The sequence below is a fragment of the Ixodes scapularis genome, unplaced genomic scaffold (assembly GCF_016920785.2).
Source record: "Ixodes scapularis isolate PalLabHiFi unplaced genomic scaffold, ASM1692078v2 PGA_scaffold6__148_contigs__length_123643588, whole genome shotgun sequence".
Classification (NCBI taxonomy): Eukaryota; Metazoa; Arthropoda; class Arachnida; order Ixodida; family Ixodidae; genus Ixodes; species Ixodes scapularis.
The window spans coordinates 106661035-106680033 of record NW_024609881.1 but is presented as its reverse complement, the minus strand read 5'-3'; the positions used below and the strand labels follow the sequence as shown (position 1 = coordinate 106680033).

The following is an 18999-nucleotide window of genomic DNA, read 5'->3' as shown; positions in this document are numbered from 1 at the left end:
CAGAAATTCGACAGCAGTACGGGTAGCACAGTTCTCTTGGCCCAAATATCTATTTGTTTGTGAATTTTGGGTCTTAATAAGCCCGGAAAAGTCCAGGTAGAACCAAACTTGACCTTTTTGGCCCGAGTATGGGTATCTTTGCCCTAAATCGTCAGGCAAATATCAAGTTTAATCTTCACTGCCTGGTAGTTTTCCGCACCCTTGTGCCTAATCGACAAACAAGTGCCAAAGCTAGGCTTCAGTACTAATCATTTATGTTTTATGTGGCAACTTTGGGACAAGATTGCCAGGAAAGCGCTAGAATTAGGCTGCACTGCTGGTTCCTCGATTGATGTGTGGAATATTTTCCTGAAATTTGGCACTTTGGCATTTATATGTCAGGCCAAAGGAAAGCCATTAAAATGCAAAAGAACAGATTTTTCGAACTAACCCCTTGGAGCAAAATCATATTAGGCCCCAACAATTGGCAAACTTGGTCCAAATTGGACGTTTATCTGGGCATAGTCTAAAAACAACTGCACGTCAAAGCTTTTATTTTTTTTTTCAGAATGTTTACGCTTGTGTTTATGCCGCTCTTGAAATTCTAGTCAATTCTCAGACTGAGTATTGACAAATGATAGATCCAAAAATGGAACGCAAATGTTTACATGTCACAAACACGACAAAGTAAAAAGAAACGAAACGGTAAGTCATTACACTTGCGACACTCGCGACAACGCAATGTCTTAAGCTTCCGAGCAAAGGAGATACAACTAGAGCCTATCATCGGCCATTGTGCAAGCTTAGTTCTTTATACTCCGGTCAAGTTCTACACTCTTACCGAGGCAGGAACAGGTGCGAGCTATGAATTATTAGAAAATTAAGAGTGGGTTACTGGATGGATCACGGAATTATATAATTATTACAATCTTGCGCGGGTCGTTCTCGTTTAGTGGTTGCTTAGCCGCCTGTGGTCATATTATACATGGTGTTCGTCCCACTTCCGGCCGTCAAGACCGGGGGAGGGAGATACTTCCGGTTCTCCCATGTTTACCTTGTGTTTGGGTGGATGCGCGGCGACTCTTGGGTCACTAGCGAGCAACTGCGCGAAATCTGCGCTTTAGAAATGCCCCAGTCCCGTGCTTTTAGGTTGACAATGCTCACCGGCACGAACAAAATTTCGCAAATGAAGTTCTTTCAATTCTCTCGCGACGAAGGACGCCACTGACGCCGGCGAGCTTCGGTGATCGCTGCTAAGCAAACGGTGCTTGCCTACTTCGTTGTGCTGCCGACAGATGGCGCAACCCAACAAACTTGAAGATTACTGACCCTAGCGAAGATGCCACGCCAGCGTCGCCTCGACCGACTAACAATGACAGATGCAAACCGGGCCTTTAGGACAAGTGTAAATGCAGGGTGACATGGTGCTCTGGGAAAGAATCCTTGAATGCCAAAGCAAGGTGGTCAAAACAATAAAAAGTTGGATGTTATAGAGACTAGCGTAGCGCTGAAGGAAGCGTAATCTAACTCTGAAGATTGTGTGCTCAAACCAGGACCCAGCTCGGTGACCGTATGCGAAGAAGCTCGGCGCGTAACTTCGGCACCTGGGGCAGGTAGGGGCCCCTCGCCGATGCCTTGCCGTTCACGAAGTAGTTGACACTCAGGTATATGGACCTGGTGGCTCGGATAGGTAGTCGTGACGATCCGCTCATGATAGCTTGGGAGGACTTGTGGGGGAACTGCTCTTTCTTTTCACCCAATGGATATAGGAGGCATATCGATTCAGTATAAGTAAAATCCAGCTGGTACCGCAGTAAGTTATTGGCTGTGAATCTTTTAAAGTAATCTATCACTGCGGGTCTTAAAAAACAGCAAAAAGAATGCCCAACCGGAAGCAGAATTAACATCGGAAGTGCGGCCATGTTTGTTTTTGGTTACCTCCGCACATTCTGCGAATACGAAAACGAAAGTAAAATTAAATATTCACCGACAGCTTAAGGAAAAAGGGGCGTGGCATATTACTTTGCTACCTGATTCGTTATACGACTGTGTTCTCGGCTAATGCGAAAATTTCATTGGCTGTGGAGACATAATGAGATGCTTGGGACTTTCCACGCCACAACGCAAATGAAAATTGTAAATGGTACTCTCAATATAATTACATCTAAATAGTGAATTATTACAACCAATTCATTACTTCTAGCAAATTACTACCGAAGTCAGCTTGCAGGGTAGTGCAAGAATATAGTATTATCAATTTTTCTATATGAAATGTTGAATGAATATTAAGAGCCCTACCGAACACTCTTAATGAAGGGCATTTCTCAATTGAAGAAACTGTACACAATATAATGAAAAAGGGTAACTTGCTTGAAAATTAGATCCACGGGGATTTATGCAGTCAAAAAGAAAATATACAGGTTAAAATACATAAGCTGCACATTAAAGCTGGTTTTTTTTTCCTTTGTATGTATATATATATATATATATATATATATATATATATATATATATATATATATATATATATATATATATATATATATATATATATATATATATATATATATATATCGAAGATTAGGAGGCGGTCCAAGAAAGGAGTTTGTAGGTCAATAATTTGGTTCATACTCTTTATTAACGTAGCACGCACTCAAAATGCGGATGGTGTGGCATTTTATTTGAAATCCAACATGGTCAAGTTGGCTTTTTAAGCTGGCTTGAAAGAAAAAGCGTGTGATTGTGCGGTCTTTTGCATTAGCGGAACCGATTCTAAACTAGAAAAAAAAAACTTAAAGTAAGAGCAATTTGGGAGAGCAAAAATAAATTGCTACGCAGCAGTATTTTTCAATTCTCCATTAAATTTCGTTCTTGACTTTCGTCGTCCTTTACAATGGGCTGTAAATTCTTATTTAGGTGTCAAGGAATGGTTTTCGATTAGTCTGAACTTTATTTTTACATAATCGCAGGCTTACAAATCACAGCCTGCCTCAAATTTGGAGTGCTATAGAAATCAAACGGTTCAGTACTATGACGCAAAGCAACTATCAGTAGCTAGCTCTACGAAATTAAAGGGCAATATCTTGAGTCTTTTGAGCTCTTCAGCGGAAAGAAATTGTCGTGTTAATTCTCAGATTATTCTTAAGCCATTATTTGATGAAAGTGTTAAGGGGTACAAACTTTATTTCAGCAATTTCGTAGACAATGTGCGAAAATGCGAAATCTTACATATTATTTTTTTTTTTTTTTGCCTTTGATCATAGTTTGGAATATACTTCTTATTCTGAGAAGGATAGAGCAGGGTAGTGGAAGCCTTTTTTTGACATGCATTAATGGTCATTCTGCTAGTAACGTTGTGACGACGTAAGCACATTCTACAGCCAGAGGCTTAGATAATTTAAATGTGTGAAGAATAAACCAAAAATGTATATATATATATATATATATATATATATTGTGGTATTTTCGACCATAACAACTGCCATATAACAGCCTCAAAAGGAAAGAAAAACATTCTTTTTTTAAATATTTTTTTATATATCTAGTTGTAACTTGCATAAACATGTGGTTCATAAAATAGTTGATAAGTGCATTACCAACATGAAAATACACCCTCATAAAAACCTTTCATCCGTAGCTATGAAATGATAGTTTTTTGAGGACATGACGCTAATTGCTTATGTAGCTATCGCAATGCGAATTCGAGGCAAACTTGCTGTAGGTTGCAAGTTTGTGATTTTTGTAAAACAAAACTCCACATTAAATTGAAATGTTTCTGTTTAGAAATTGTTCGTAATATTTCAGGATACATAAATAAACATAAGCAGTATGACTGAAGTTTTAACTTGTATTAAAAAGACAAAGTGGAGTGAAATAGAATTGACATTTTGAAACATTCCACAGCGTGGCGCCTTACATGTTTCTAATCTGAAAGGCTATTTTGTTCATCTTATATACCTGGTCAGCTCATACTATTTCAAAGCGAATTTATGAAAACGGCATACTCAAACTACCCAGTATATGTATTTTACCCGTACTTCTAGATATCCCTGGCATTTTTATTTGTATTTTACGCTATTTTTACCTTGACTTTATGAATTAAATTAGTATGGGCAAAAATTCAGTACACGAAGTCGTCAGAAAACTTAGCGTTTAGATTGCAGATCTATATTCGAAACATCTGAACGCGAATTTTCATTTCAATTTTTTTCCGAACTAGACACACAGACAGTAATGCTTTCTCCCAGTTACGGGTATTTCAGACATTCGATATATGCTATAATGCATGCGTATTTATACATCCGATATTCAATTTCAACATGGCCAGTACAGTCGTACTCTACCGGGCAAATTGGACTTTTAGGGCAAACATGTGGTACGCTTTTTTAACAGAGCTAGCCTCTTGCTGTTAGACGCCTATAAAATTGATTTTGACTTTTCCATTTTTGATACCTTTTGGGGCCAGCAAATAATACATTTTATTCATGCTACTCGCACCTTTGAAGCTGTTACACACGTGAGGAATATACCTAACCAAATCAGAACTCATTTCAAACAAAAATTATTGAAATCAATAGAGTAAATGGGATAATACAAGGCTCTCTTCTAAAAAAATATTATATATTGACTAAGAAGAACCTACATTTTTGGTAAGTTGCATTTCAGTGAATTCAAAGCGTGTTCTTCTGTCAAAATAAAAAGCTGCATTTGTTACTTTTTACCGATAATGATTATATTTTATTTATTTTTGGTCGTAACCCTAACACGGAAGAAAACCCTTCGAGTGAATAAGTCCAAATGTGAGTTAGAACGAAACCCATGTGTAAGTTTTCAAGCAGAATAAAATATAGAGTCTAACTGGTGAACTTTCAGCCTTCTGGAAAGCCAACACTGAACAAAAATATCAACGAAACACAGAAATGTACAGAACTCAACTATGACGCCTATTTTCCTTTTCTGGTTTACACACTCTACGACGGCTTAACACCCAAGTGAAAAATGCCGAATTACTGCGCTGTTCAGGCATGCGTTGACCCTGATGCTTCGAAGAGGTGAGCTATTGCGAATGCTCAGAACAGGTTCCACAGTGCGCAGAAGGTGAGTATTGAATGGCCTTTATAAGAAAGACCCGCAACCGAGCTCAGTCGCGCGAAGTTGGTCGAAATAGCATCAATCCTCCAAAGATGTTCATTTTTGTTCATAGCTCTAGTTTCCCACGATGAGGATGGTTAATTACTCCGTCTGAGGTACAGGTAAAACGGCTGTGGTGCCATAATCAAATCATTCAAAAAGAAACCTTCCAATATTCTCTTCTAGAACACCTTGATAATGATATCATCCTACAATAAGACAACTATACTCACACACAAGCTTAATATTGTACTAAAGAATAATCCCTGGCTGACTGGGTGCATAGTTTTCTTTCCCTTCGTTCACAGTGTGCCACTTTCGATTCATTTAATCCTTCGGAAGCAAATTTGTCATCGGGTGGTTCGCATCTGCTTGGCGCCCTTCCTTTTTTTATTTACATCGATGATTTTCCACGTAACATTATCACTAAAATACATTTTTAAACAGACGATCGTGTTTTATATCACAAGTCATCTCGGGGTCCTGTTCTCTTAACAATTCCTTTGCCAGCTTCTGTGAGTGGTGCAACACCTGGCAAATGTCAATAACGTTTCGCAAAGGCGCTTTTATGTCATTTTCTAGGCGCGCATTGACATCCACATCTCTCTAGTAATCCACTTTTCTTCTTTTAAAGAGAATTTAAATGTCCCTTTTGCGTCTTCTTTTTACGCCTGATATGACCTGATAGATCACTTTGACTTCACATGTGACAATTAACGGACTCGGATACCGGTTGCGTACTTTACGTTGAGTCCTACAACATACCAAGCTTCCGATATTACGAACTTTAAAACGACCAATCTTTGATTATGGCTCTCTCGTTGCAACCCTTAAAAACGTTTAATATCAACAAGCTTGAAGCTATTCAGATGAAAGCTTTACGTTTTATTTGTCAACAGTATGCCAGATATTTCACGCTCTAATCTTTCTGCTTTAAGCTTTTCCCCACTCTCCACGCATAATAGACCGGTGGTGTTGCCTGATCTGAGGTTTTTCTCACTGGCTGTAGAAAAGTTTCTCGGGCGTAGTAAACCGGAGGCTTGAAATTCTTACACAATTAAAATTAACTAATTACATTTTGCGTCATTAAAAATGTATCTAAATTTTGCAAAAGCACCTTTCTAAAGAAGATGCCGAAAACTAAATATTTCACAGTTTCATCCACGTTCCAATGTGTTGAAATATTTTTCCTTATGCCATTATATTTGGAATTAGTTTCCCAGTGATGTTCGTTTATTACCATTGCGTAGATTGTTGTCCAGCATTCGTGACTATAGTGCTGATGTTTTACATTTATTACTTGTGAATTCATTCATTTGGTTTAATGTCTTGTACAATTCTTTTCTCGCTTCACGAATCGACAAACAAAAACTGGAATATAAAGAAAAATATATATTTTTTTTTCAATAAACACTTGCAGTCAGTACTTCGCGATGACGCAAGTCTTAGCCTACGTTTGACTCTCGACATAAGGAAAGAATAATATAAAAAGAGCAAAATTAAATGTGACTAATTTTGTGTTATACGTGTACGTGAAGGTGAATAGTTTTATAAGAACTCAAATTAAAATGTCACAATGAAAAATATTTCCGGTTACCCTTATACGTTGCTGACGCACGGCAGAAAAGAGATAAAGTCAAACGTCAGGCTAGATGTCTCAAAAAATCTTTGTTTCGAAATCTTGTGAAAGGTCAAAATTTAGAAACGTCTTCCCACGTAGTACCAACAGCTAACATATAAATACCCCGCTCTTGTTTGTTCTCGACAGGCACAAGCATAGACCGGCGCATCGTGAACGTGACGGTAATATCATCATATTCTACATAACTACCTCTTTTGCGAACTTTCTTTTTTTTACTTTTATTCAAGCCTAATATTAGTGCATTGATACTGAGTTCTACTATAGAGGTTTGTAATACCAAAAGCCTAAAGTATATTAGCCTTATCGCAGTGGCGAAGCCAGGAGCATTTTCGGGGGAAGAGGGGGTTCGCTGGGACTTTCAATGTGACTTAGTGTTTGTGTGTGTGTGGGGGGGGGAGGGGGGGGGGAGGGCATACATATGCTTAAGGGGTCAACTACATATAAAGGGGGCTGGGCCTTCGTAAGCTCCCCCTGCCCCCATGGCCGCGCACCTACCTTGAACGTTTGCTCTATAAATGCTAATGAGTCTAACAACCGAAAGTTAATTACGAACGAACTATGCACAAATACCAGTGCTCCAATACCTGAATTTCTTATTTAGTTTTATTTCTTGCCTTGAAGGTATGATAACAGTCAGATGCGTTCAATGGTATTAACCTTGCATTTGCCACAAACGCAAATAAATGTGATAAATCATACGATAAATAGTCTGCCTACTTTATTTGAGATTATGCTTATCGAGTAGTGAACGCATAGTACCAAAAGTAAACTCTAGAAATTACAGTAAAGCCAACATCTTGAAGTCAGTTTCACTGTCTTCTTCATATAGAAAGCTGATAAAACCAGTAAGAGAATCTTTGCTTTTTGTGCTATACGCTGAAAATATTTTTAGAAATCGCCTAATATTCTCATATAAAATAACCCGGCGTATAGCTGGGCACATCATAGTCAAAATAAATGTGCTAAGTGATTTGAAACATAATATTAGCGTAGAAATACACTTCCTGATATCCAGTATCAATTCATTTACAGATTATCAAGTGGGCACAATGAATATTCTGATTGTTTGCATTGTGATAGCCAACGTAGTAATATCCCAAGGTAATGTGGAGGAAGATGGAAGATCCAATAATGAAATTCAAGAACGATCACTTCTAGTATTTGACCGTAAGTTTTATTGTTATGAAGATATGCGAAATTGCACAATGTAGTAGACGTTTGTAACCCCTAACTTGGAAGCCCTCAGCGCAATATTGAAAACACGAGGCATCTTAATTCTCTTCTTTAATTTAGATGAATGTGAACTTAAACGACCATTCCAAAAGTTTCACCTGCCAGCGAGTGCTTTCAACGGAGCAACTAAACTTAGTGATTAATCGAATATGTATGACCGACCTCATGGGAAACGTTACTCATATGTGACGGTCAAATCTACCTCCCAAGTTTTACGGGAATGTAATACGCACCTGCCTCAGAAGTACGTTTACAGTCGTAGGGTTCGCCTACCTTGAAAAGCAGTAATGGTGTAAATATTAGCGTACCCTTACAATATTAAAAATAATGCGATGATCGGATATTTACAATGATCCCATATTTGACGATTATCCCGAATCGGCAAATACTTCTGTGTATAGTGAGATTTCATTTTCTTAATAACTCGAATGTTTCACAACTAGATAACGAGTGCAGATACCTCGGCCACACAATGGGAAACGGAGGAGTAATAACTCTGCAAAATCCCTGTGTCAAATGGACTTGCCTGGCCAATCAGACTCAGCTGCTAGTTCAAGGGTGAGTTGACGTATTGTTCATACCGAGCGAGCTAAATGAATCTAAAACTTTATTAGTAAATCTTAAAAATCATATCACTGCGTTACTTTCGTCGCGAAACACATGTTGTGAAGTACGAGCTACACAGTTTGCTCACCGTGCTTCATTTATTATATTTACTATCATTTTCTAACCTCACAAACGTGCGGTTACGAGGTGGATTAATATTGCGATGATATGAAGGGGAATAACGCCCCTCAGTAAAAAGTCTGGAAAACAAAATGCAATCTATTTACTTGGGATTTAAGGGGAAAGCCGTTTACAAGTAAACGTGAAATGTCCTGACTGCGGCCCATTGAAGCGCTTAATTGGACAAAAAAAAGGAACGTGCGAAAATTTCCAAAAATTTAATTTTACGGCTTTTTTGTGTTTGCTAAATGAACTTCCCTAATAACACACTATGGCATTTCTGTAGTCAGAAGCCCATTTGGATATTAATATCTTTTTGTGATTTTATACAAAGCATGTCATTCAAAATTAAAATTAACGCATCATAAAATTAAGTACGACTGTTCAAGAATCAGCCACTTATGCCAGATAGCAAACCTCTGTTCTTGGATTGCACACTGCCCGACAAAGTTAATGTGAACATGTCATCGACGCTTCTTTACAAAACAGAATGAATAACTGGGCGGGTTTGAACGTGTTCATATTGCTACACCACAAGTGTGCACGGATGAAACGAGGAACCGGAGAGCACGAACGTTCTTTACATACAGTTTCTAGGGAAAAGGAAGAAGTCAAAAAAGTTTTTTTGTAAACGATTCTTGCTGTGTTTTAGTTAATGTTTCATTCTTCTTTTTTTACGTTTTGTATATTTTTACATCTGTATATTTTCCTCTTATTTACTTCGCGAGTTTTAATTGCAGATTTTCAATTATAGAAACAAGAAAACCACGGAAAATCGTCGATTTTCTGTTTGTGCTAACACTCGCGCTGCATACATTATCTGGCAAAGAATGAATCATTCCACTTCTTATTTCTTTGGATTTCTTTTGAGTTTTCGGCAGATTTGTCTTTCTCTTCCGCCATGGCATGAGTGCAGCTGTCGATATTAGAGCGACGTTTCACGCATAAATAAGTAGAACATATTTCAGTTCCACACATGAAATGTAGTTATCCTGTTAGTCGCGCGGTTGTTTCATGTTAATAGAATTACGCGCTTTCACGGTTGTTTCACAGCTGTAAACTCGCGTAAAAGCTGTTTACTCTTACACATTCCACCATCACTTATCAACAAACCATTTCTGATAAAGAACTGTCTGTTTATCAAGAATGGACTACCACCTATGACTTTATTATCACAAACATTCTAATGACAGTAGTATGTAATGTTTTCACATTTAGAAGATCTAAGGACATATACTATAGAATAACGAGTAGGGCCAAAGCAATTTAATGTTTTCTGACACGTTATCAGGTGCTGAGCCCGTGCCCTATGGAGCTGCTTCTCGGGGTCCCTGGTTCAAGTTGCAGCCGGAGGTCTGCCACCTTATGAAGTTCATCTGGTTATCTGACGTTCTTCTTGTTGAACGAGAAAGTGCAAAAAGTTTAAATAAAATATTTAAGAAAATCTAGTACACGTTTCTGTATTCTTTTATTGGGGCAACTGGGGAATTTCATATTTGAATGCCAATAAAAATTCAAATTCTATAATAAGAAAATTCCAGACTGGGAACAAATATAATAACGAACAAGTGCGTGCTCGTTTGGTATTGTATGTGTTCCCAGTCTTGGGTTTTTCATATGAAATTACTTCACCAGCTTGTCTGCATATTCCCGTAAATTTCAAAGTGGGATTTCTCTAATATCGCGCTTAACTGGTGTAGCAATAAATGTTGGTATACCATACTAACCACAAAACGATGATATCGCTTCAAAAAGACTTCGTTCGCATGCAGATGGACAAAATCTTTATGGAGCGTTTGCTGGATGGCATGAATTAGCAGTGCAGTGCTGCTCAGAGTACACCTTTATACCAAGATTCAAGGGTGGTGTCCCGGCGCAGATCGAAGCTGTCACCACATTTTAAGGTGGCGCTGTCATTGAGGCTCACTAGGTACACCACAGGCCTGTTGACTGTGGTGTTTCATTTTTGCCACCACTATAGCTTCGACTGCCACTCCCACTAGGAACAGCAGTCAGAATTTGAGTTTCAGGATTCTTTTTGTTGAAATTTTGCGAACCATAGGACTTGACTGTCTTTGTCAAACGCGAAAACAATATTGTGATAAGTAAAAACTTGGGAATGGCTCCATTAAAGTAGTTATCTGCGACCTCAGTTATTGTGATCACTTCTACATGCCTCGCAAGTGACGTCCCTCTAGGGAAGGACAGGGCCTCACACCATACTCGTGTTTGACTTTACACCAAGGCGTAGGTGCTGCTAACTTCCCGGACACCCGCTGACATGCGCCACATTTTCAACAAAGGTACAGTCAGCACGGAATGAAACCCGAACGCCGGAACGCGTCGCCATCGACACAGGCTGCTGCACCTGGAGGGCCCCTGAGAACTAATGAAAATGCGCAAGGGGGCGAGGTTGCGGGTCCTACTAATAGCGAGTTCGTTTCACGGCACTCGTGCCCACGCTTGCCCACTCGCAGAGTGGAACGGGTTCGTTTCGGCCGGCGCTCCAGGAGTGGTTGCACTCTCCGAGTTCGTTTCAGCGCTGACACCCCACGCGTGCATGCACTCGCTGCACCGAGAAAATCGGGAGTGCGCCAAAATGCAATCCCGTCATGCCTCGCTTCGGCGGGGCCGGCGAGGAGCGGGAGCAGACGACGAGGGTTCGTCTGCTACGATGTGTCGCAAACCAAACGAAAAAAAAAATCTGATAGAAATCGCGTTCCGCGGGCAACGAAATCAAACGCGAGCTTGAATTGTGAGCGTCTGCTATTTCAAGAAGGAAGCTATTGACAACCCGTGATTTATTCGCAGGTTTTAAATCGCTCTGTTGCCGTAGAAACGCTGAAGAATACCAGTGTGTCAAGAAATGCTCAGAACAAACGCAACAGCGGCCCCCGAGATGTCTATCACCATCCGTGTGCGGGTGAAAAATTTAACATTTGTCGATAAAACTCCCCCAGCAGAAACCTCTGACTGCCCAATAAGCATCAGAGAAAGCTAAAGATGGTGGCTTTACCCGAGGATTGGGCAACATCATCATGTTTAACATTTACCTACGCAGCTAACTTGCCCCGTCGTATTTTGTTCGAGAAAGCTCTCGTTCTCGACGCCTTCACCAAGGCTAATATCTAATCCACCTATAATGACGATCCAAATCGAAAGTCCCAGTTTTGCTGGATATTCCAATAGGCTAGCTTTAAGCCGTACCCTTTCAGTGGTTCACGCATAATACCATGCTCAAACGGATCAGGCTTCTGCTCGGACAGCACCATCAGTTTTCTTCAGTGTAAACGGTAATAAGGATTGAAAGATCGCAACCAGCTGCTTTTTAGACAGCTGGTTGCGGAAATTTACGCTCTCTGTAACTATCTCTACGGCAGCCGAGCTGCTTGAAGACATCGCAACTATAAACTACAAATTGCAGTTGCCAACGTTTGTAGATAAACGCTGGTAGCGACTGCATTCTCGCATTCCCACGCATCACTCGGAACAGAAAGGCGCTAGTTTCGGTTTGAAGTCGGTACCCTTTCTACAACATAGATGGCGGCAGCATCAGTCTTCTGCACTCGGTGCATTTAGCGAGTTCGTTTGAGTCCAGTTTTCCATGCAACACTCTGTGAGTGCGATGCATTCTGGGAGAGAACTCGAACGGTGCCAGTGCGTGTGAAACGAACACGCTATAAGATGTGCTCGACCCTCGCGCGGCGCGTCTGGGACTTCGCGTTTCGCCGGTGGCGCGCTGTAAGCGCCGTCACTCCACGGCTCTGCGTCACTCGGGGTGCTTTTGTGTCGCCGCACTTAGGGTGCCTACATGTCTGTTTGTCTCAGGGTGAAGACATCCATTGTTGCACTGAATGTGCCAGCGCATGACGCTCTCGCGCACTTGGAGCGTGACTTGGGCGATAAAATGGCGTCTATGCATTAGCCAAAGCTGCGCGCTCGATTGGGCGTGAAAATGGCTGAGATGTCACCACTCAAGCAAAAGCGCGCTTGTGTATGAAGGCACTCTAGCCGCACTGTCACCCGGCCGACAGCTGCGGCTTGCGCGCGGCGCGAGAAGGTCGATGCTAGGACCAGCAGAAAGCTACTTGCGCGCGCGCCAGTGGAGCACGCCCTTGGGGTCTTCTGCCTCCTGGCGTGCACAGTTTTTATTCAATAAAACTTTGGTTGGGGCTAGTTTGTTCATATCGTTTAAAATGTTAAAATGCGCGAACGAAGAGGACGAAAAAGACACACGGACGACACGGACAGTTTTTATTGTTTGTTATGCGTATCGTAGTTTTATAATTAGCAGTACTTATAACAAAACAGCGCGACATAACGAGACAGAAAAACAAGTTGGGACTCACAATTGGGTGCTGACACCCAATTGAAGGTTGCTACTACAAATAATTGGTGTATAATATATGAGCACATACATACGTTCATTCCCAGGGCTCGTCCATCAACCTCTCTTGCTCTCCAGGCTCGTATGCATCGCTGCGAATGCCATAACGCAGGCCTACTAACTCGCGCACTCGGCAAACATTTTCCTTGATTGCAGTGACTTGAGCATTGAACAATACGTCACTTAGTGCTGATTCTGGTCCAATCTGTCCAGCGCACTTATTAGTTATCGCTTTTTGTATCGAATGCCCAGCGATATGTCTTCAGCGCTGTCATTAATTATCGCTTTGTGTATCGCAAGGGCGAAATGAAAATTGAAACATTTCGTGCACAAAAGACCCCTAGTGCTTGCTGACGTGTCAACGGAACCACGCGGAGGCTCCGGTGACCAACGTGAAATACGCGGTTCCTGAAAAATAGCGAAACGTCATGAACGCAAAATACAATTTGTTCATTGGCATAAACATCCTCTTTATGAAAAAAAAAAAAGCGCTGCAACCAACCGACGCGGTGGCCTCGGCTTTTATAAGCAATGCGCATGTTTTCGTGCAAGGTAATCAGTCGATGCTTAAAAAAAGCGTGGAAATGCTCGCTGAAGCGCTCTTTGGTAACCACCGATATGCCAGGCGTGTCAATTCCGGAGTGGAATAAATGCATCGCCTTGTCTGAGCAGGGCCTATCACAAAGAGCTGTAGTCAGCTTAATCGGCCGCCCGGTGTCGACCGGGCGACAGTGCGGCGACGCAGAAGAACCCCGAGCAACGGTGCTTACAGCGGGCCACCGGTGAAACCCGGAAGGGGCAGACGCACCGAGCGAGGGTCGAGCACATCTTAGTAGGGCACGCACCCTCGCACCCCGGCGCATTTTCATTAGCTCTCAGGGGCCCTGCAGGTGGAGCAGCCTGTGTCGATGGGCACGCGTTACGTCGTTCGGGTTTCATTCTGTGCTGACTGTACCTAGTTGTGCTACACGTGAACTTGGAGATGGGTACCGAGCTTACGATGACGACGTTTAGCCACTACGTGCGGACATTTTAGGCATTGGGGCGATTGCGATCAGAAAGTTTCGATATGCTGCCGACGAAGTTTTGACGGAAAAAGCTGTCACGTCTCAAAAAGAATAAGAAAAAATGAAAGCCGTTTCCAACTCCCTGTAACGCCGAATTAGAGCGCAGCTCTTGAGGAGGAGGAGGGAAGGGTACTGAGGTTCACGTGTCATCGGGGGGGAGGGGTGGTCACGTGACCTTGGAGGGGTCACATGGCCCCCTCGCCAAGGTCACGTGGGGGTCACGTGACCTGGGGGTGTCACGTGACCACGGGGGGTCACCTGACCTCAAGAGACATTAGGGAGTTTTAGAATAGCGCACGCTAAAGCTTTGCGTGCGCAAAGAATAGCGTCGTCGCCACTGCGCATGCTCCGAACGCAAACCAAGTTTTGCGCTTTGCGTGCGCAATTTTAGCGCGCGCTATTTCTCGGAAATAGCGCGCGCTATTTCCGACGACGCAAAGGGTCTTTGCGTCGTTCTCGTGCTGCGCGATTAGTTGCGAGAGGGCTAAAGCCAAGACCACAGGCCAAGACGATCCGTGTTCTAATATGGCGGGAATAGGCAAATGGCGGCTCAGAAGGCAGCAGCAGCGGCAGCAGCCTCCTCGCGATTGCGCTTTTCTGCGCAAGAGGACATTTCGCTGTTACAAGAAGTTCACGCCCTCAACCCGTTTGAGGACCCATCGCGATGGGCCCAAATCGCAAACAACCTTCTTTCAGCCACCGGCAAAAGTTTTAGCGCGCGAGCGGTACGCACCGCCTCGACCTGCTGCTCGCGCAGTTTGCTGCAGAGGATAACGCCAACTTAAGAAGGTGAGTGTGCTGCTTCATTTACTGCTAAAGATTATTTAAAGCAATGCGGCGTTAAAGTGTGTGCTTTGATCTGAGCAGCAGGTCGAGCTCAGTTGCTACTCTGTCGCAGGTCAGGCACCGAGAAGCAATATAGCGAAAAGGAACACCTCCTCCAGGAGATCGCCGATCTGACAAGAGAATTTCACTACAAGTACAAGGCGGCGGCCATCCGGAGAGCGGCCCCGTCACGCCAGAAGCTCACAGCCGCCGAACGAAGCGATGCGTCTGCGTTATGGGACACCGCCGCCGCAACCAACTTAGCATATTCCACGGTACGTCAGCTTTTTCTTTCTTTTTTTTCTTTTTATTTATTAATGCTGGGCTCGTTCGATTTACCTGCACCAGCCTACACCGGTGCAAAAAAGGTTCGATGCAGAAAAGTGCAAGGCAGTGTTCCCAGCTTGTATTTTAAGACAGGCTGCACTCTTAACCCTTTGCCTACCGCAAAATTTTTGAAAAGAAAAACGATTTGAAAATACCGAATTTCTTTATGTGCCTTATAAATTTAGTATGCAATACACAGGCCAAAAACAAATGCCAAAATATTTATTCTATGAGAAAACTTTGAACAGACTGCAAAAGAAAAAGGGATTAAAGTTTGGCTTCACTGCATTACCGCAGACAGTTCACGTCACCTTGCACATGGACGTCCAGGCCGGGCGTAGCAGTACTGCAGACAGTTCACATCACCTTGCACGCGAAGTGAACGCAAAACGTGGAGGAACTGGAGTAGGTTTTTTTACGCTGATTCTAGTCCAATGCCGATACGCCGACATGGTGTCCTCATTGAAATCGGAGTCGTCTGAGCTAAAATCCAATAACTCAGCTGCATCACTCTCGCTGTTCAATGAAAGATTCATTTCCTCGTCTTCTGAATTTGAAGAGACGTCACAATATCTTCGTTTTCGCCCCAGTTTTGAGGCAAGATCGTCACTACGAACGCAGCGACCAGAAGTTGACGCCGCCATTTTTAAATCCCCTGTTGTCTGCGTTGGAACAATTTTGTGCCAAATTCAGGAATTTACCAGGTTTTTGTTTTTCGTGAAGCGCCATCTGTCCACAGCAAAGGTCACTAGAAACACGTGGACTAGCCCAGTTCGTCCATGGTAGCGTATTGGAGCCCGAATCAATGTGGACGAGCCCAGCTCGTCTTCGTGAGGAGCGGTAATAACAGTGTGGACGGACCCAGGTCGTCCATGGTAGGGAAAGGGTTAACTAGCATCTATGTGTTCACCGAGTGAAGCTGGTGCAGGAGATGTAGGTGAATCGAACAAGCCTACTGTTAATTTCTTTCAAGATGGTTGCAGAAGAAGAATGTAAACCAAGTATCACACATGTTGCACTTGCTGCAAAAACTTAAACAAAAGGCTTAAAAGAAAAAAAAATTTAGCATCATTTACAACATCTGGTGGACTTTCGCAGAATGGCAGCGCAACTGCGGACGCATGCCGTGCCTCCACTTCCACTGATGCTGCTGCTGCAGCGTACGTGGCAACCTCTTCGGTCGTCGAGGTACCGGAAAGTGCTGGCAACATATGTAAGTGGGATCAGGGCGTCTTAATGCATATGTGTTTGTCTTAAAGGGCAACTCCGGTCGAAAACCAAACCAAAATAAATGACAGGTATCGCTTTAGTAACTTCAAATATATTACAGCCGAAATTTTACGTCAAAGTGAAAATGCATATTCTATTAGGACCGATTTTAGTGATGTGACCAGTTGCTCTTTAGCAGGGGGCGAGCGGGTTAGCTTTTAGCTAAGGAACACTGGCACAGCACCCTTGTGACATTGGATCGCGGTGGAGCTGCGGTTGATTGGTTGTACCTCTCACCGTAGCGCCGTTGACGTCACGTCGCGACCGTAGGCTGATGATCAGCGTTGCCATCCCTCTGGCGGATAGTTTTGGTTTTTCCGTAGACGCCCGAAACCAAACTTTGAGCCGTGATATTTATAAAACTACACACAATATCGAGAAGAAAAAAAAAATTATACCTTGTAATTCAGAGACACTGCTTTAGGTAAAAACAGTTGTAATTCCAAATAAATAAAAAATATTGATTGAAGTTGCCCTTTAAGCATGTTTCACATGGTGCAATTAGCGGCTCCAACGAACTATAGGGGGCGCGGTGGTCAGGCAAAATGGCGGGCGAAAGGAGGTAGTTTTCGTTCTTCAGCACGTGGACCATCATAAATTTCTTGCACTGCAGCATAAAATCGGTGTTACATATGAAAGCAAAGCGATTATCGACAGTAGAAACTTTCGTCTGGTCAGTGCGTAAAAATGACACGGTAGAAGCATAAATATGACTACTGGAAACGATGAATGTTTCTATGCTGCCTGCGAGAACCAAGCAGCGATAGCAAACGACAGAGTCGAAGTGACCTCCTCTCTTGCGCTTCTCAGCGTGGCCGCTATGCAGCGTTGATTTCGCTGGAGTCACCAATTCTGCGGCCAAAATCACTGCCGCTAGCGGTCACAGCACCGCTAATGTGGAAGAGCTTTTAAGCTCGAGCCGTTAGCTTTAATGCATGGTACGGTTGCATTTTATGCTATCCATTTTTTTTTTTTTTGTATTTTGCCGATTGAAGGCCCATAGGTTTTCGGCTTTAGTTTATCATAGGGCGAGACAAAACATATGCCTACGCTTTTCATTATCATAGATGCTGTGGCCAGTCCTGCATACTTGAACCACCAATGGAAGCACCAATGGGAAACATAATATTTAAGAGTTAATTTCCTCAGAGGTGCTGTTTTTTGATATTTTTTTTCAGGGACCACTTGTGTTGTGGATACGGCAGAGCTCCTCTCTGCAGCAGATGCAGGCGACACATATGAAATTGTTGGTCTTGACGTGAACAGAGAGTTACCTGCAGCTGCCACGGGCACCCCTTCGATCGATGTTGGAGGCCATGCACCTGCAGCTTCACTCGAGCAGACCGTGGAACCTGAAGCTAGCCGTCAGGTGCAGAGGGGTAAGCTCCAGGCTTCCCAAGCAGCTCAAATGTTCTATAAACCTCCTCAGAACATCCCTTGTGATTAGGTGAAGGGCTTGAGGTAAGGGTAGGTGCATGAACCAACACAAAGAGAGAAACATAAGCACTACCATTTGCAGTCGCCACGAACTGAAACCCACAGTGCCTGACATCGTTCGGAAAAAAAATTCTTGCTCTGTATGTTTGTATATTGAAATACCTTTTTTACAGTTTTTACCAAAGTACCTCAGGGGTATCCTGTTACATAGAAGACAAGTCTATCTTAATATCTGCATCTAAGAAGAAAAGTTGAATATTAGTTGTGAACACTTAATGTAATTCACGTGCAGTAAAAGAAAATCTACAACGGTAATTCATTTCACAATCCGGGCACCTTGATCTCACCTCTGTTCTTCAAGGCCTAGGTTGCCTGACATTCCTGTTGCCTTTGTGCTTCCTACGATCACTCTGTGCTCGTTCATGTGCTTTGTATTGGTGCGTTCCAGACTATTTCATGACCCTATCATGTTTCCTGTGCCTGCGTATGTCGTTGTGGGGCTTCTTTTCTTGTAGGAAGCTAAGGAGGCTGCAGCAAAGTAAATGAAGTTGCTGAATATATTCATGTCAATTTGCAACTCCATGATATCCTTGCCCAATGTTATTCTTTCGGATCAAATATGCAGCTGGGCAAAGTGACCACAGTGTAGACCTCCAGGAAAGGTTTGTGCACATTTCTGGAGAAACATTTGTCTAACATGCATTTCATATGTTTTTCTTACAGGAAAAAAAAAAGAGAAAATGAGAATCTAATATTCTTTGAAAAAAGATTACAGTTTGAACAGGGCACCCGAGAGAGGGAGAACAAGCTGGAGGAGCGGCGGATTTCACTTGAAGAGAAGCGCCTCATCCTCGAATAGAAGCGCCTGGCCCTCGACAGAGACAAGCTCGAGCAACAAGTTCGTGAGTGGGAGGAAGAAAAAGAGGAGAGAGCTCAAGAAAGGGCAGAAAGAGAAAGGGATCGTGCACAGGAAAGAC

At 42.6% G+C, this 18999-nt stretch overlaps 1 long non-coding RNA gene and 1 pseudogene across 1 annotated transcript; both read left to right on the top strand.

Annotated features, from left to right (window-relative positions):
• Positions 1-6480: 6480 nt before the first annotated feature.
• Positions 6481-10152, top strand: LOC115326518 (annotated as a pseudogene).
• A 5074-nt stretch (positions 10153-15226) lies between these two features.
• LOC121838423 lies at positions 15227-17846 on the top strand. The gene is made up of 3 exons (XR_006078502.1): positions 15227-15264; positions 16415-16529; positions 17764-17846. It is a non-coding gene; the product is annotated as an uncharacterized LOC121838423 (long non-coding RNA).
• The last annotated feature ends 1153 nt before the right edge of the window (positions 17847-18999 follow it).